The following is a 15,511-nucleotide window of genomic DNA, read 5'->3' as shown; positions in this document are numbered from 1 at the left end:
GGTGGTCGAATAGGACAATGAGCCAAAATGAAAAAAAAAAAAAACAAAAAAACAAGCCTTTATTCATTTATTGTGACAATTAAGCAACAGGCAAAACATGATGCTGGCTTTCTAGTGTCCAATTCTTTACTTGGATGAACCCAAGGAAGAGTCCCATGCTGGGGTCAAATGAATCAGTGTAGATGGAGGGGGTTGTCTCAGTGCTGAGAAGTCCTAAACAAAAGGATCCCTTATTAGTTTAAGATGAGTGAGGGAGTGAAAAAGTGCTGAGTCAGAATAGAGAAAAGTATTCTAATCAAGACTTCCTGATACAGAGGTCTCCACAGAGGTGCCTGACAGTGCCTGAGCTGAAGCCCCTGTTAAGGAAGCTCCACGTGAAGGTAACTGAGCTAGGGTGTATAGAAGCATGTCCCACTCAGAGGGGCTGAGTCTTTCACTGCAGCTCCCCCAGGATACTGTAATGTGCTAGCTATGAGACACATCTGGTGTGGGAGGACAGCTGTCCCCCTGAGGCTTGGCAGGCAAGACCTTTGCAATTGCTTATGGTTAATTATGTACAATTTCACACAGAACTGTTGCTCCACTCACTATCAGAATAGACTTCAGTCATTCATACACCTAAAAACTCAATAGCTTAACATAATTAACTTCTATTTATCTTCTGTGTTGATCAGAAGCACTTTTCCAAATGGGATCTTAGAAATCCAGGCATTTCCTATTTAATGGCATTGCCGTGACAGTGTGGCCTTTGAAGTCACTGTGGAAGGAAAACAGGTAACATTAAAAAAAAAAAAAAAAAGCCCTCAGGAATTTATGATTTAAAAATGGTGTTTGTCACCGCTACTGACATCTCATTGCCAGAACCCATTCATAGGCCTACAAACTATAAGATATATTGGGTTGCATAGACTTCCCTGGTGCTGTGAAACAAAAATCAAAATTTGATGAAAAAAGTAGCATTTTCTCTACAACATACTCAGAGACTTTTATTCACCTTTAAATGCCTGTAGTAATACTTTATAATATTTTCTAAGGGTTATGTGAGAAATTGCCTATAAAATGACATCACATTTGAAACATATAAAACTGTCAAAATGAATACTGGCTATGATTGTTAATTACCTGAAGAAATTTCAGGTGTCCTTAGCAAATACTTATTCTTTTTTAACATAGGTAATACCTTTATTTATTAATTTTTATAAATTAATCTCTGTGCTCAATGAAGGACTCAAACTCATAACCCCAAGATGAAGAGTTGTGTGATCTACCAGCTGAACCAGTCTGGGGCCTCACAAATGCTTACTCTGACAAACAAGAGAAGCAGCTGTGATTATAAAATCAGTTGTTCTCAGACTTCTCTGAGGGAAGAACAATAAAGAACAAAAGAAAAGAAGAAGAGAGAAAAAGCAGATTAATAATAGTAAAATTACAACTATTTCAATAGGGAATATGAAACAATAATTAAGAGTTGGATTTGAGCCTAAACACTAATCTAATCAGATATTGAAGGCAAGGTATGCATTACTGACTAATGTTAAGAGGAAAAAAACACATTTTCTACATGATGGACAAGAAGATTAACTCATGAACGACAGTGTAACTTAAATATCATAGAGAAGTCCTAATAAAAATATTCAAATACAAAGGGTGATGTCTGGCAAATGAGAAATAAGATTAAGATGGGTAGAAATGCAAAATAGACAAGTTATTTAAATATATAGAAAATAGTTTGTTAAAAATCCAATTCTTGGTTTCAGCTCAGGTCATGATCTCAGGATCCTGGGATCAGGCCCCACTGAGCTCTACCTGTGCCCCTCCCCTAGCTCATTCTCTCTCTCTCTCTCTCTCTCTCTCTTTCTCTCTCTCTCTCTCTCTCTCTCTCTCTCTCTCTCTCAAATATATACATATATATATACTTGAAAAGAGGCATGTACCATTGTCATTAGAAAATATTCTTCCAATTCTTCCATATTTGCCAGTCATGGTAGACCTGTATTACTTGACAAAAGTAACTAGTCTTATTACAGGAAATAACTATGAAATATCAATTAAGCATGTTCATCTATAAGATGTTGCAATTACTATTTTATATCAAATATCAGTGAATATGCAATAATTTACTGTGTTCAAAAATCTTATAAATTGAACATTTTTTAATGTAAATATTTGTGAGAATGACAGTAATGATGATGACGATGATGATGACAATAGTATAGGTACCCATCTTTACTCCAGGAAACATCTGATGACTCTTATTCTGTTGAAATAATAAAAGAGTTGATAATGATCATATGGAACACGAAGGAAGTGTTTGCTAGAACAGATATTTCTGGGTTCTGTTCCTGTCTTTCCAATTTCTCAAAGACTGTCTGAAGGTACATGTTTTTTTGTTGTTGTTGTAGTTGTTTTTAGGAGAAAGGAAGGTAAATTTTATTTTGTTTTTTAACTTATTTTTTCATTATGATAAGTGTACTCCTTTTTTTTAAATTTATTTTATTTATTTATGATAGGCACACAGTGAGAGAGAGAGGCAGAGACGTAGGCAGAGGGAGAAGCAGGCTCCATGCACCAGGAGCCCGATGTGGGATTCGATCCCGGGTCTCCAGGATCGCGCCCTGGGCCAAAGGCAGGCGCCAAACCACTGCGCCACCCAGGGATCCCCAATAAGGGTACTCCTTAATCTCATCCACTATTTCACCCATTCTCATGCCCACTTTCCTTCTGACAACCAACAGTTTGTGCTCTGTAGGTAAGAGTCTGTTTGTTGATTTGTCTCTCTTTTTTTTTTCCTTTACTTTTTTGTTTTGTTTCTTAGATTCCACATAGGAGTGAGATTATCTTGTATCTGTCTTTCTCTGACTGATTTATTTCACTTAGGATTATACTCTATAGCTCTATCCATGTTGTTGCAAATGGCAAGATTTCATTCTTTTTTATGTTGAATAATATTCCATTGTGGAGATGGAGATATAGATAGATGATAGATAGATAGATGATAGATTCTCTCTCTCTCTCTCTCTCTCTCTATATATATATATATATATATATATATATATATATACATAGAATATATATCTATCTCATATCTTTTTTATCCATTCATCTATCAACAGACACAGGATGCTTCCATAGTTTGGCTGTTATAAATAATTTTGCAATAAATATAGGGGTGCATGTACTCTTTGAAATAATCTTTTTATATTTTTTTGATAAATAAAAGTGTGATTACTGGATCTTATGATAGTTCCATTTTTAATCTTTTGCGGAATCTCCATATTATTGTCCAGAGTGGCTGCACCAGTTTACATTCCCATCAACAATGCAAGAAGTTTTCCCTTTCTCCCCATCCTCACCAACACTTGTTTTTTGTGTATTTGATTTCAGCCATTCTGACAGGTGTGAGGTGATATCTCATTGTGGTTTTGATTTGTATTTCCCTGATGATGAGTGATATTGAGCATCTCTTCATATGTCTATTAGCTATCTGGATATCTTTCTTGGAAAAATGTCTATTCAGGTCTTCTGTCTATTTTTAATTGGATTACTCATTTTTGAGTGTTTAGTTTTATAATTTTGTTATATATTTTGGATACTAACCCTTTTTCAGATATGTCATTTGCAAATACATTCTCCCATTCCAAGTTTGCCTTTTAGTTCTGTTGATTATATCCTTTGAGTGCAGAAGCTTCTTATTTTGATGAAGTACCAATGGCTTAATTTTGCTTTTGTTTTCCTTGCTTTAGGAGACGTATCTAGAAAAAAGTTGCTATGACCCATGTTAAAGTAGTTACTGTCTGAGTGATCCTCAAAAGTTTTTTTGATTTCATGTCTCACATTTAGATCTTTAATCCATTTTGATTTTGTGTGTGTGTGTGTGTGCTTGTTGTAAGAAAGTGGTCCAGTTTCATTCTTTTGCATGTTGCTGTCCAGTTTTCCCAATGCTACTTATTGAAGAGATATTCTTTTTCCCAATAGATATTCTATCCTGCTTTGTCAAAGATTAATGGACCATATAGTCATGGATTCTTTGAGTAGTATAGACATTTTATCAGTACTTGCTCCTCCAATCTATAAACAATGATTTTCCATTTCTTTGCATTGTCTTGAATTTCTCCCATTAGTGTTTTATAGTTTTCAGAGTACAGCTCTTGCATCTCTTTTATTAAGTTTATTTCTATGTATTTTATTGTTTTGGGTACAGTTGTAAATGGGATTGTTTTCTTAATTTTACTTTCTGTTGCTTCATTATTAGAGTATAGGAATGCAACAGATTTCTGTACCCTGATTTTGTATCCTGTGATTTTACTGAATTTATTTTTGAGTTCTAGTCATTTTTTGACAGAGTCTTTAGCATTTTCTACATAGAGTATCATGTCATCTGCAAATAGTGACAGTTTTACTTCTTCCTTCCCAATTTGGAAGACTTGAAAGTACATGTCTCATTCCAAACTCCCATCACAAAATTCCTACCACTAAAACATGAGGTCTTTGTCTTCATAATTGAGGTATTCCATTTCCTTGAGAGTATCTAGGCATATTTACTACCTCTTTACATTTGAACTGAAAGAAAAAGTAGTACTCACCATCATCTGTCAATTAAATAATGAGAGGTATTTGAACCAAAAATTAGAGGAATGTTGCCAGGACTAACTGTGTGCTAAATACTAATAATTAGTGGGTAAAGCAGTGTTTGCTGAATATCTTCCATTTTCTTATTGCCATAAGACAGATGGGCTATAAAAATTGGCGTCCACTGAATAGTATTAAATGCTATGATGACTTTGGACACATATGTATCTTTTCTTCATTTTTTATTGAAGTTCAACTTGACAACATATAGTATAAAACCCAGTGCTCATCCCATCAAGTGCCCTCCTCAGTGCCCATCAACCCAGTTACCTCAACCCATTTCCCCTCACCGTCCTCCCCTTCTGCAACCCTTTGTTCATTTCCCAGAGTTAGGAATCTCTCATTGTTTGTCTTGCTCTCTAATTTTTCCCACTCACTTCCCCTCCTTTCCCTTTTAATCCCTTTCATGATATTTTATATTCCACGTATGAGTGAAACTATATGATTGTCCTTCTCTAATTGACTTACTTCACTCAGCATAACACCCTCCAGTTATATCCATGTTGAAGCAAATAGTGGGTATTCCTCCTTTCTAATGGCTGAGTAATATTCCATTGTATATATAGACCACATCTTCTTTATCCATTCATCTGTCGATGGACACCGAGGCTTCTTCCCCAGTTTGGCTATTGTGGACATTGCTGCTATGAGCACGGGGATGCAGGTGTCCTGGCTTTTCACTGCATCTGTATCATTGAGGTAAACCCCCAGTAGTGCAATTGCTAGGTCATAGGGGAGCTCTATTTTTAACTCTTTGAAGAACCTCCACACAGTTTGCCAGAGTGGCTGTACCAGTACACATTCCCACCAACAGTGCAAGAGGGTTCCCCTTTCTCAGCATCCTCTCCAACATTTGTTGTTTCCCATCGTGTTAATTTTCCCCATTCTCACTGGTGTGAGGTGGTATCTCATTGTGGTTTTCATTTGTATCTCCCTGATGGAAAGTGATGCGGAGCATTTTCTCATGTGCTTGTTGGCCATGTCTATGTCTTCCTCTGTGAGATTTCTGTTCATTCTTTTGCCCATTTCATGACTGGATTGTCTGTTTCTTTGCTGTTGAGTTTAATAAATTCTTTATAGATCTTGGATACTAGCCCTTTATCTGATAGGTCATTTGCAAGTACCTTCTCCCATTCTGTAGGTCGTCTTTTAGTTTTGTTGACTGTTTCTTTTGCTGTGCAGAAGCTTCTTATCTTGATGAAGTCCCAATAGTTCATTTTTGCTTTTGTTTCCCTTGCCTTCATAGATGTATCTTGCAAGAAGGTGCTGTGGCCAAGTTCAAAAATGGTGTTGCCTGTGTTCTCCTCTAGGATTTTGATGGATTCTTGTCCCACATTTTTAGTTTATCTTTGTGTCTGGTGTAAGAGAATGGCCTAGTTTCATTCTTCTGCATGTGGCTGTCCAATGTTCCCAGCACCATTTATTGAAGAGACTGTCATTTATCCAGTGGATAGTCTTTCCTGCTTTGTTGAATATTAGTTGACCATATTGTTGAGGGCCCATTTCTGGATTCTCTAGGTGTCTGTTTTTGTGCCAGTACCACACTGTCTTGATGATCACAGCTTTGTAGCACTACTTGAAATCCAGCATTGTGAAGCCCCTGGCATTGGTTTTCTTTTTCAATATTCCGCTGGCTATTTGGGGTCTTTTCTGATTCCATTCAAATTTTATGATTATATGTTCAAATTCTGTGAGTAGAGTCCATGGTATTTTGATAAGGATTGCATTGAATGTGTACAGTGCCCTGGGTACCACAGACATTTTCACTGCATTTATGCTTTCAACCCATGGGCATGGAATATTTTTCCATCTCTTTGTGTCTTCCTCAATTTCTTTCAGAAGTGTTCTGTAGTTTTTAGGGTATAAATCCTTTGGTTAGGTTTATTCCTAGGTATCTTATGCTTTGGGGATGCAATTGTGAATGCAATTGAGTCCTTCATTTCTCTTTCTTCAGTCTCATTGTTAGTGTAGAGAAATGCCACTGGATTTTTGGGCATTGATTTTGTATCCTGCCACACTGCCAAATTGCTGTATGGGTTCTAGCAATCTTGAAGTGGAGTCTTTTGGGTTTTCTATATACAGTATCAGGTCATCTGTGAAGGGGAGAGTTTGACTTCTTCTTTGCCAATTTGAAAGCCTCTCATTTCTTTTAGTTGTCTGATTGCTGAGGTTAGGACTTCTAGTCTGTGTTAAATAGCAGTGGTGAAAGTGGACATCTCTGTCTTGTTCCTGATCTTAGGGGAAAGGCTCTCATTTTTCCCCCATTGCAAATGATATTCACTGTGGGCATTTCATAAATGGCTTTTAAGATACTGAGGAATGCTCCCACTATCCCTACACTCTGAAGAGTTTTGATCAGGAATAGATGCTGTATTTTATTAAATGCTTTTTCTGCATCTATTGAGAGGATCCTATGGCTCTTGTTTTTTTCTCATGTTGATGTGATATATCATGTTGATTGTTTTATGAGTGTTGGACCAACCTTGCATCCCGGGGATAAATCCCACTTGGTCATGGTGAATAATCTTCTTAATATACTATAGGATCCTATTGGCTAGTATCTTGTTGAGAATTTTTGCATCCGTGTTCATCAGAGATATTGGTCTATAATTCTCCTTTTTGGTGGGGTCTTTGTATGGTTTTGGAATCAAGATAATGCTGGCCCCATAAAATGAGTTTGGAAGTATTCTGTCCCTTTCTATCCTTCTGAACAGCTTTAGTAGAATAGGTATTATTTCTTCTTTAAACATTTGATTGAATTCCCCTGGGAAGCCATCTGGCCCTGGACTTTTGTGTCTTGGGACATTTTTGATGACTGCTTCAATTCCCTTGCTGGTTATTGGCCTGTTCAAGTTTTCCATTTCTTCCTGTTTCAGTTTTGGTAATTTGTGTTTTTCCAGAAATGCATCCATTTCTTTAGATTGCCTAATTTATTGGCATATAGCTGCTCATAATACGTTTTTAGAACCGTTTGTATTTCCTTGGTATAGGTTGTGATCTCTCCTCTTTCATTCGTGATTTTATTGAGCTTTTTTTTCTTTTTAATAAGGCTGGCTAGTGGTTTGTCTATCTCATTAATTCTTTCAAAGAACCAACTCCTGGTTTTGTTGATCTGTTCTACAGTTCTGGTCTCTATTTCATTGAGTTATGCATGAATCTTTATTTTTTATTTTATTTTATTTTATTTTGCTTGAATCTTTATTATTTCTCTTCTGCTTGGTGTTGGTTTTACTTGCTGTTCTTTCTCCAGCTCCTTGAGTTGCAAGGTTAGCTTGTGTATTTGATGTTTTTCCAATTTTTTGAGAGTGGCTTGTCTTGTGATGTATTTCCCTCTTAGGACCGCTTTTACTGTATCCTAAAGATTTTTTACAGTTGTATCTTCATTTTAATTAGTTTCCATGAATCTTCTTAATTCTCTAATTTCCTAGTTGACCCATTCATCTTTTAGTAGGATGCTCTTTAACTTCCACGTGTTTGAGTTTCTTCCCAATTTCTTCTTGTGATTAATTTCTAGTTTCAAAGTATTGTGGTCTGAAACTATGCAGAGACAATCCCAGTCTTTTGGTATCAGTTGAGACCTGATTTGTGACCCAGTATGTGGTCTATTCTGGAGAAAGTTCCATGTGCATTTGAGAAGAATGTGTATTCAGTTGTATTTGGCTGGAAAGTTCTGTATTTATCTGTGAAATCTATTTGGTCCAGTGTATCATTTAAGGCCCTTGTTTCTTTGGTGATGTTCTGGGCTTTAATTCTACTGCATTGGTCTATGTGTCTGTTTTTATGCCAGGGCCATTCTGTTTTTATTACTGTAACTTTATAGTATAGCTTGAAATTACAAAATATAATGCCCAAACTTTGTTCTTTCTCAGGATTGCTTTGGTTATTTGGGGCTTTAATGGTTCCATCTAAATTTTGCAATTTTTTTCTACTTCTATGAAACATACCATAGGAATCTTGGTAATGATTGCATTGAGTGATTGCAATGAATGCAATAAATCATTGCATCAGGTATTATGGATATTTTAACAATATTAATTTTATGCATTAATAAATATAAGATACTTTTCCATTTATTTCTGTCTTCCTTGATTTCTATCATCAGTGTCTTATAGTTTTCAATTAGTTTTCAATGTACAGATCTCTCACCTCCTTGGTTAAATTTATTCCTGAGTATTTCCTTTTTTGATGCTATAGTAAATGGAATAATTTATTTCTTTTTTTCAAATAATTTGTAAGCATATGGAAGCACTACTGATTTTTGTATGTTTTGTGCCTGCAACTTTTCTAAATTTATGGACTAAAAATAATGGGCTTTTTTGGTAGAGTATTAAAATGTTTTATATAGATAAACCTGTTATCTGCAAATAGGGGCAATTTTACTTCTTCCTTTTCAATTCAATGTCTTTTATTTCTTTTTCTTGCCTGATTGCTCTGCCTAGGAGTTCTGTACTATGTTGAATAAAAGTGGTAAGGGTGGGTACCCTTGTCTTGTTCCTGATCTTAGAGAAAAGCTTTCAACCTTTTATTATTGACTATAATTTTAGCTGTGGGCTTGGCATATGTGTCTTTTATTATGCTACAGTATAATACAGTACAGTACATTCCATCTATATCTAGTTTCCTAAGAATTTTTATCATGAACAGAAGCTTAATTTTGTCAAATGCTTTTTCTGCATCTCTTGAGAGGATCACATATTTTTTTACTCTATTCTATTAAAGTGATGTATCACATTTGTTGATTTTCATGTTCTACCAGTCTTGCACCCCAGCAGTAAATCCCACTTCATCACAGTGAATGATTAATGTAATGTTGAATTTGGTTTGCTAGTAGTTGACTGAGAATTTCTGCATCTATATTCATCAGGGATATTGGCATGTAGTTTTCTTGTACTTTTTTTTTTTTCCTGTTGGTATTAAGGTAATCCAGGCCTCACAAAATGAGTTTGGGACTATACCTATTCAGGTTTTTTGGAAGAGTTTAAGAGATATTGCTGTTAATTCTTTCTTGAAGTTTTTTTTTTTTTTTTTTTTAATTTTTATTTATTTGTGATAGTCACAGAGAGAGAGAGAGAATGAGGCAGAGACACAGGCAGAGGGAGAAGCAGGCTCCATGCACCAGGAGCCCGATGTGGGATTCGATCCCGGGTCTCCAGGATCGCGCCCTGGGCCAAAGGCAGGCGCCAAACCGCTGCGCCACCCAGGGATCCCTCTTTCTTGAAGTTTTGATGAAATTCAGCAATGAAACTATCTGGTGTTGGACTTCTTTTCTACAGGGAAATTTTTGATTACTGATTCTATATCCTTAATAGTAATCTCTATGATGTACACATATTCATTAATTCTTGGTAGATTGCATGGTTTTTTGTTTTTTTTGTGGTCTTTTTAGATTTTATTTATTTATTCATAACAGACACACAGAGACAAAGGCAGAGACACAGGCAGAGGGAGAAGCAGGCTTCCCGCAGGGAGTCAGATTCGGGACTTGATCCCATGACCCTGGGATAATGACCTGAGCTGAACAGCAGAGGCTCAACTGCTGAGCCACTCAGGCATCCCGGTTTTTTTGTTTTTTGTTTTTTTCTCCCATCTTCTAGATTGTCCAGTTTGTTGATATATAGTTTTTCACAGTATCCTCTTATGATCTTTTTAATTTTTTATTCAATTGGAATGTCTCCTTTTTGTACAATTTTGTTGATTTGGGTCTTCTCTATCATTATCTTGGTTAATCTGTCTAAACGTTTATAAATTTGGTTTATCTTTTCAAAGAATCAATTCTTAGTTGTGTTAATTTTTTCTACTATTTTCTATTTCATTTATTTTTACTCTAATCTTTATTATTTTCTTCCTTCTGCTAACTTCGGACTTAGTTTTTATCTTTCCAGTTCTTTGAGACATAAAATTATGTTCTTTATTTGAGATCTTTCTTGTTTCTCCCTATAGGTATTTATTGCTAAGAACTTACCTTTCAGAACTGCTTTTGATGCATCCCATAAGTTTTGGTACGTTTCCATTTTCAAATGTTTAAAGATATTTAATTTCTCCTTTAATTTCTCACTTGATCCATTGGTTGTTCAAGAGAGTTTTGTCTAGTTTCCATGTAGTTGTGAGGGGTCTTTTTTTGTTTTCCTTCTGTTATTGAATTATAATTCATACCATTTTTGTCAGGGAAGATATTTGAAATGATTTCAATTATTTTGAATTTATTAAGACATTTGTTGTGGATTAACATATGGTCTATCCTAGAAAATATTCCCTGTATACTTAAGAAGAATGTGTATTATGCTATTGTCAGATATACAATGTGATGTATGTGTTGATTAGATCCATTTGATGTATAATGTTCAAATCCACTGTTCCCTTTTGATTTTCTTCTAGATGATCTAGCCATAGTTAAGAGTAGGATATTAAAGTCCCTAGCTATTATATTGTTGCTTATGTCTCCTTTAAGGTCTATTACTCTATGCTTTATAAATGTAGGAGCTCCAATGTTAGATGTGTAAATACTTACAGTTATATATTCTTGATGAATTGACATTTATATTGTTATATAATGATCTTCTTTGTCATTTTTTTTGACATTTTAAAGGTCTGTTTTGTCTGATAAAAATACAGCTATCTCTGCCTTTTTTGTTTTGGTTTGGTTATGATCTGCTTAAGATATCTTTTCCATCTCTTTAATCTCAGTCTATGTGTGTCTGCAGGGCTAAAATTAGTTTTGTAGGCAACATATCATTGATCTTGCCCTCCCCCATTCAGCCATTCTATCCACTTTTGATTGGACAATTTAATCCATCTTTGTTTGAAGTAATTATTAATAGCTAAGGACTTACTACAGCCATATTGTTAATGTCTTAAGTTTTTTTTGTTGTTGTTGTTCCTTGCAACTCATTCTGTTGTATTTTGTATGTGTGTTGATGATTTGTTATCACTAGGCTTTGATATTATGTTCTTTTTTGTAATGACTACAGGTTTTCCCTTGTGATTACCATGAGGGGCTTACATTAAAAAAAAAATCTTAAAATTGTAAGTCTATTTTAAACTGATAACAACTTAATTTCAAAGACATTCCTAAACTATACATGTTTACTTCTCCCTTACATTTTAGGTTATTGATATTAGTTCACTTTTTTCTTTTTATAATTATATATCCAATAACAAATTATTGTGGTTATGGTTCCTTTTAGTATACTTTTTAAACTTTTAATCTATAGTTTTGTTTTTGTTTTTTTTAATAACTCCTTTTCTTTTTTTTTAAGATTTATTTATTTATTTATTTATTTATCTATTTATTTATTCATGAGAGAGAGAGAGAGAGAGGGAGGGAGGGAGGCAGAGACACAGGAAGAGGAAGATGCAGGCTCCACGCAGGGAGCCCAATGTGGGACTCCATCCCGGGTCTCCAGGATCATGCCCTGGGCCAAAGGCAGGCGCCAAACTGCTGAGCCACCTGGGCTGCCCTAAACTATAGTTTTAAGTGAATTTTATACCACTATTCCCACATTACAAAATCTAAATTTTACCATTACCAGGGAGTTCCTGTTATTTTTCTATGCTTTTATGAAATTAATTAGTGTATTTTTACTTCCATTCAAAGGAATCTCTTTAACACTTCTTATAATTCAAGTTTGGTGGTGATGGATTCCCTCTGCTTTTCTTTGTTCAAGAAAGTATTTTTCCTTAACTTCTGAATGACAGCTTTGTCAGGTACAGAATTTTTGATTGATACTTTTTGTTGTTTAATATTTTGAATATATAATTACACTGTCTCCTAGCCTGAAAAATTTGTTAGGATATCTGCCAATAATCATATGAGGGTCCTTTTGTATGTGAATTCTCTCTTCTCACTTGCTGCTTTCAAAGTTTTTCTTTTGACAATTTAATTATAATGTGTTTTGGTGTACTCCTACTGGAGTCCAACCTATTTGGGATCTTTTGGGCCTTATGAAACTAGATATCCACTTTTATTTCCAGGTTTGGGAAGTTTTCTGCCATCATTACCTTAATTATACTTCCTTTCTCTTCTTCCAGAATTCCCATATTGAGAAAAATGTGTCTCTATGTGTGTTCCATCAGTGCTGTAAGCTGTCTTTACTCTTTTCCATTTTCTTTTTGTTCCTCGATCTGGATAATTTCAAGTGTCCTATTTTCTAGGTCACTGATTCTTTCTTCTTTGGGTTGAGTCAGCTATTGAAGCACTCTATTGAATTCTTCAGTTCAGCCATTATATTTTTTAGCTCTCAAATATTTGCCTTTTTATGGTTTCCATTTCATTATTGATCTTCTTGTGCTATTCATGCATTGTTTTTGTTTTTTAAATTTCATATAGTTTTCTGTCTCTGTGTTCTTGTAGTTCACTAAACTTCTTTAAGGGGATTGTTCTGAATTATCTGCGTAACAGTTTATAGATCTCCATTTCATCAGGGTCAGTTATTGGAGCTTTATTAGTTTCCCTTGATGTTGTCATATTTACCTGATATTTTTGTGATCTTGATTCCTTATGTTGGTATCTGTATATTTGAGAAAGCAGTCTCCCTTTCCAAACTTTACAGGCTAACATGGGTGGAGACACTTCACCAGTCCACTTGGCTTTGGTGTTCTGGTTGTGTCAGCTAGTAACATACTTGGGCAGGTAGAGCTTGCTATCAGGGTCTATTTTGGGGTGAGGCCACTGTCCACATTCTGACGTTAGGAGGAAGGGAGTTGCCACTGGTTGAAAATAGCTGAATAGGACTGTTGCTTTGATTTCCCATTCAAGTGAGGCTATAGGATGGGCTTTATAGTTGCCTGGATTCTCCGGTCAAACTTCTCAAAAAGTCTGTACTGGATATTATATTCAGTAATAGGCAAGGCTATGAGTTAGCTTTCCTGTCTGGCAAGGCAACAGAATGGGTTCTAAGGCCTGCATTGTGTGGGGATTTGAATCAGGATAGATTGTACACTAAGTATCTTGATCAAATAGGGTCACTACTGTTGTACAGTTGGGAAAAATTCTGTGCTGTGCTCTCTGTTCAAGTAAGCAAGACTGTAGGATGGGTCATGCAGCTCCCTATGTGCTTTGTTTAGGGTCTCTAGTTGGATGGGCTGAAAGCTGGATTTAGCAGTGGATGGGGCTATAAATTAGTATTCCATACTTGAGCAGGGACCTGTATAAGCTCATATAACTCTTTATAGGAATAAAATTAGAACTATACCAATTTTCCTGGCTTGACTGGGCTACCATTCTAGCTCTACAGATAGATAGGGCTGATGGCCAGGCTCTATAATCAAGTGCCTGGAGTTGCAAGATGATCTACACAGATTGTTGGGAGTCCTAGTTAGGTTTCTTGATCAGGCTGGAGGCTGTGTTCTATTTTGGGGAGGGCTGTAAATTACCTTCCCTGTCTAAGTAGGTCTATAGAGTAAACACCAAAATCAGGAAGGTTCTTAAGGAACCAAATCAGACAGACTTGTGCACTAAGTTTCCTGGACAAATTCAGCCACCATCTTGACTCTGCAAACATAGAGATAATGTTGGCTTCTCTGCTCATATGCCACTTTAACTGGGGCTGCAGGATGGGTTATCAAGATTCCTGGAAGCACTGGTTACATTTCCTGGTTTGAGGTGTTGGAGGTTATATTTATTCTTCAGTGGACAGAGCTGAAGAATAGCTTCCTTTCTGAGAAGGCATTGGTATAGAGCAGGCCCCAGAAATGGCAAGACTAAACAGGCAGACCTATGCTCCAAACTTTCTAGCCAACTAAGGTTCCCAGCTTGTCTCTGCAGAAAGGCAGAGCTCCTGGCCAGACTCTCTATTCAAGTGCTGCTGGACCATGCCATTTTCTAGGTGCTCAGGTCAGACTTTCTGGTCAAGCAGGACTAGTGCTGCATTCAGCAGTCAGTGGAGTATGAATTATCTCTACTACCTAGTCAAAGCAGGGAATCATCTCCAAGCTCAAAAAGGTTCTTTGTGATCTTGCTTCAAGCTTATCCACACCCCAAGTTTACTGGCCAAACTGTGGCATTGACTTTGCAGGTGACCAACTCTGCCTACTGGACTTCCTGTTTAATCATTGTTGGGCTATTCTCTAGGGAAGACCATATACTAGAACAACAAAAAACAATTTTCAATTGTTTCAATTTATAAATTGAAAAAAATTGAAATTATACCAAATATCTTCTATGACCAAAATGTAATGAAGCCAGAAATCAGCAACAGAAGGAAACTGGAAAAAAAAAATCCAAATTCACAAATATGTGGTAATTAAGTCACACACTCTTAACAACTAATGAGTAGAGAAGAAATCACAAGGAAACTTTTTAATAATGCCTAGAGATGAGTAAAAATGAAAATACAACATTCCTGAACATAGGAATGAAGTAAAGACATTGCTCAAATGGAAATTAATAGTAGTAGACACCTACATTCAAACAGAATATCTCAAATTAATAACCCAATTTTACATTTTGAGGAACTACAGAATGAAGAGCCCACTAAACCCAAATCTTTCAGAAGGAAAGAAATAATAAAAGTTAGAGCAGAGATAAATGAAATAGAGAATAAATAAATAGAATCTGGGTACCTGGGTGGCTCAAGGGTTGAGCATCAGCCTTTGGCTCAGGTTGTGATCCTGGGTTCCTGGGATCGAGTCCTGCATCAGGCTCCCTACAGGGAGTTTGCATCTCCCTCTTCCTATGTCTCTGCCTCTCTCTCATGAATAAAATCTTTAAAAAAATAGAATCAATGAAACCATAATTTGGCTCGCTTAAATGGTCAACAAAATTGACAAACTTTTAACTAGATTGACAAAAAAAAGAGAAAAGGCACATAAAACTAAAATCAGAAATGAGAGTGTGAAAATTAAAGACCTTACTAAAATACAAAGAACTGTTACAAAATACTAT

The 15,511-nt window shown here is 35.8% G+C and overlaps 1 long non-coding RNA gene across 1 annotated transcript in view; it reads right to left on the bottom strand.

Moving 5' to 3' along the window:
- Positions 1-634: 634 nt before the first annotated feature.
- Positions 635-15,511, bottom strand: part of LOC144295516 (uncharacterized) — a 62,272-nt gene continuing 47,395 nt past the window's right edge. The window contains exons 2-3 of the long non-coding RNA XR_013362645.1: positions 15,190-15,331; positions 635-757 (exon numbers count right to left, since the gene is read on the bottom strand). This is a non-coding gene — a long non-coding RNA (uncharacterized LOC144295516). The remainder of the gene's footprint in view (positions 758-15,189; positions 15,332-15,511) is intronic.

The sequence above is a fragment of the Canis aureus genome, chromosome 23 (genome assembly GCF_053574225.1).
Source record: "Canis aureus isolate CA01 chromosome 23, VMU_Caureus_v.1.0, whole genome shotgun sequence".
NCBI classification, from domain to species: domain Eukaryota; kingdom Metazoa; phylum Chordata; class Mammalia; order Carnivora; family Canidae; genus Canis; species Canis aureus.
The sequence above is the reverse complement of the archived record's forward strand: the minus strand, read 5'-3'. Positions and strand labels throughout refer to the sequence as shown.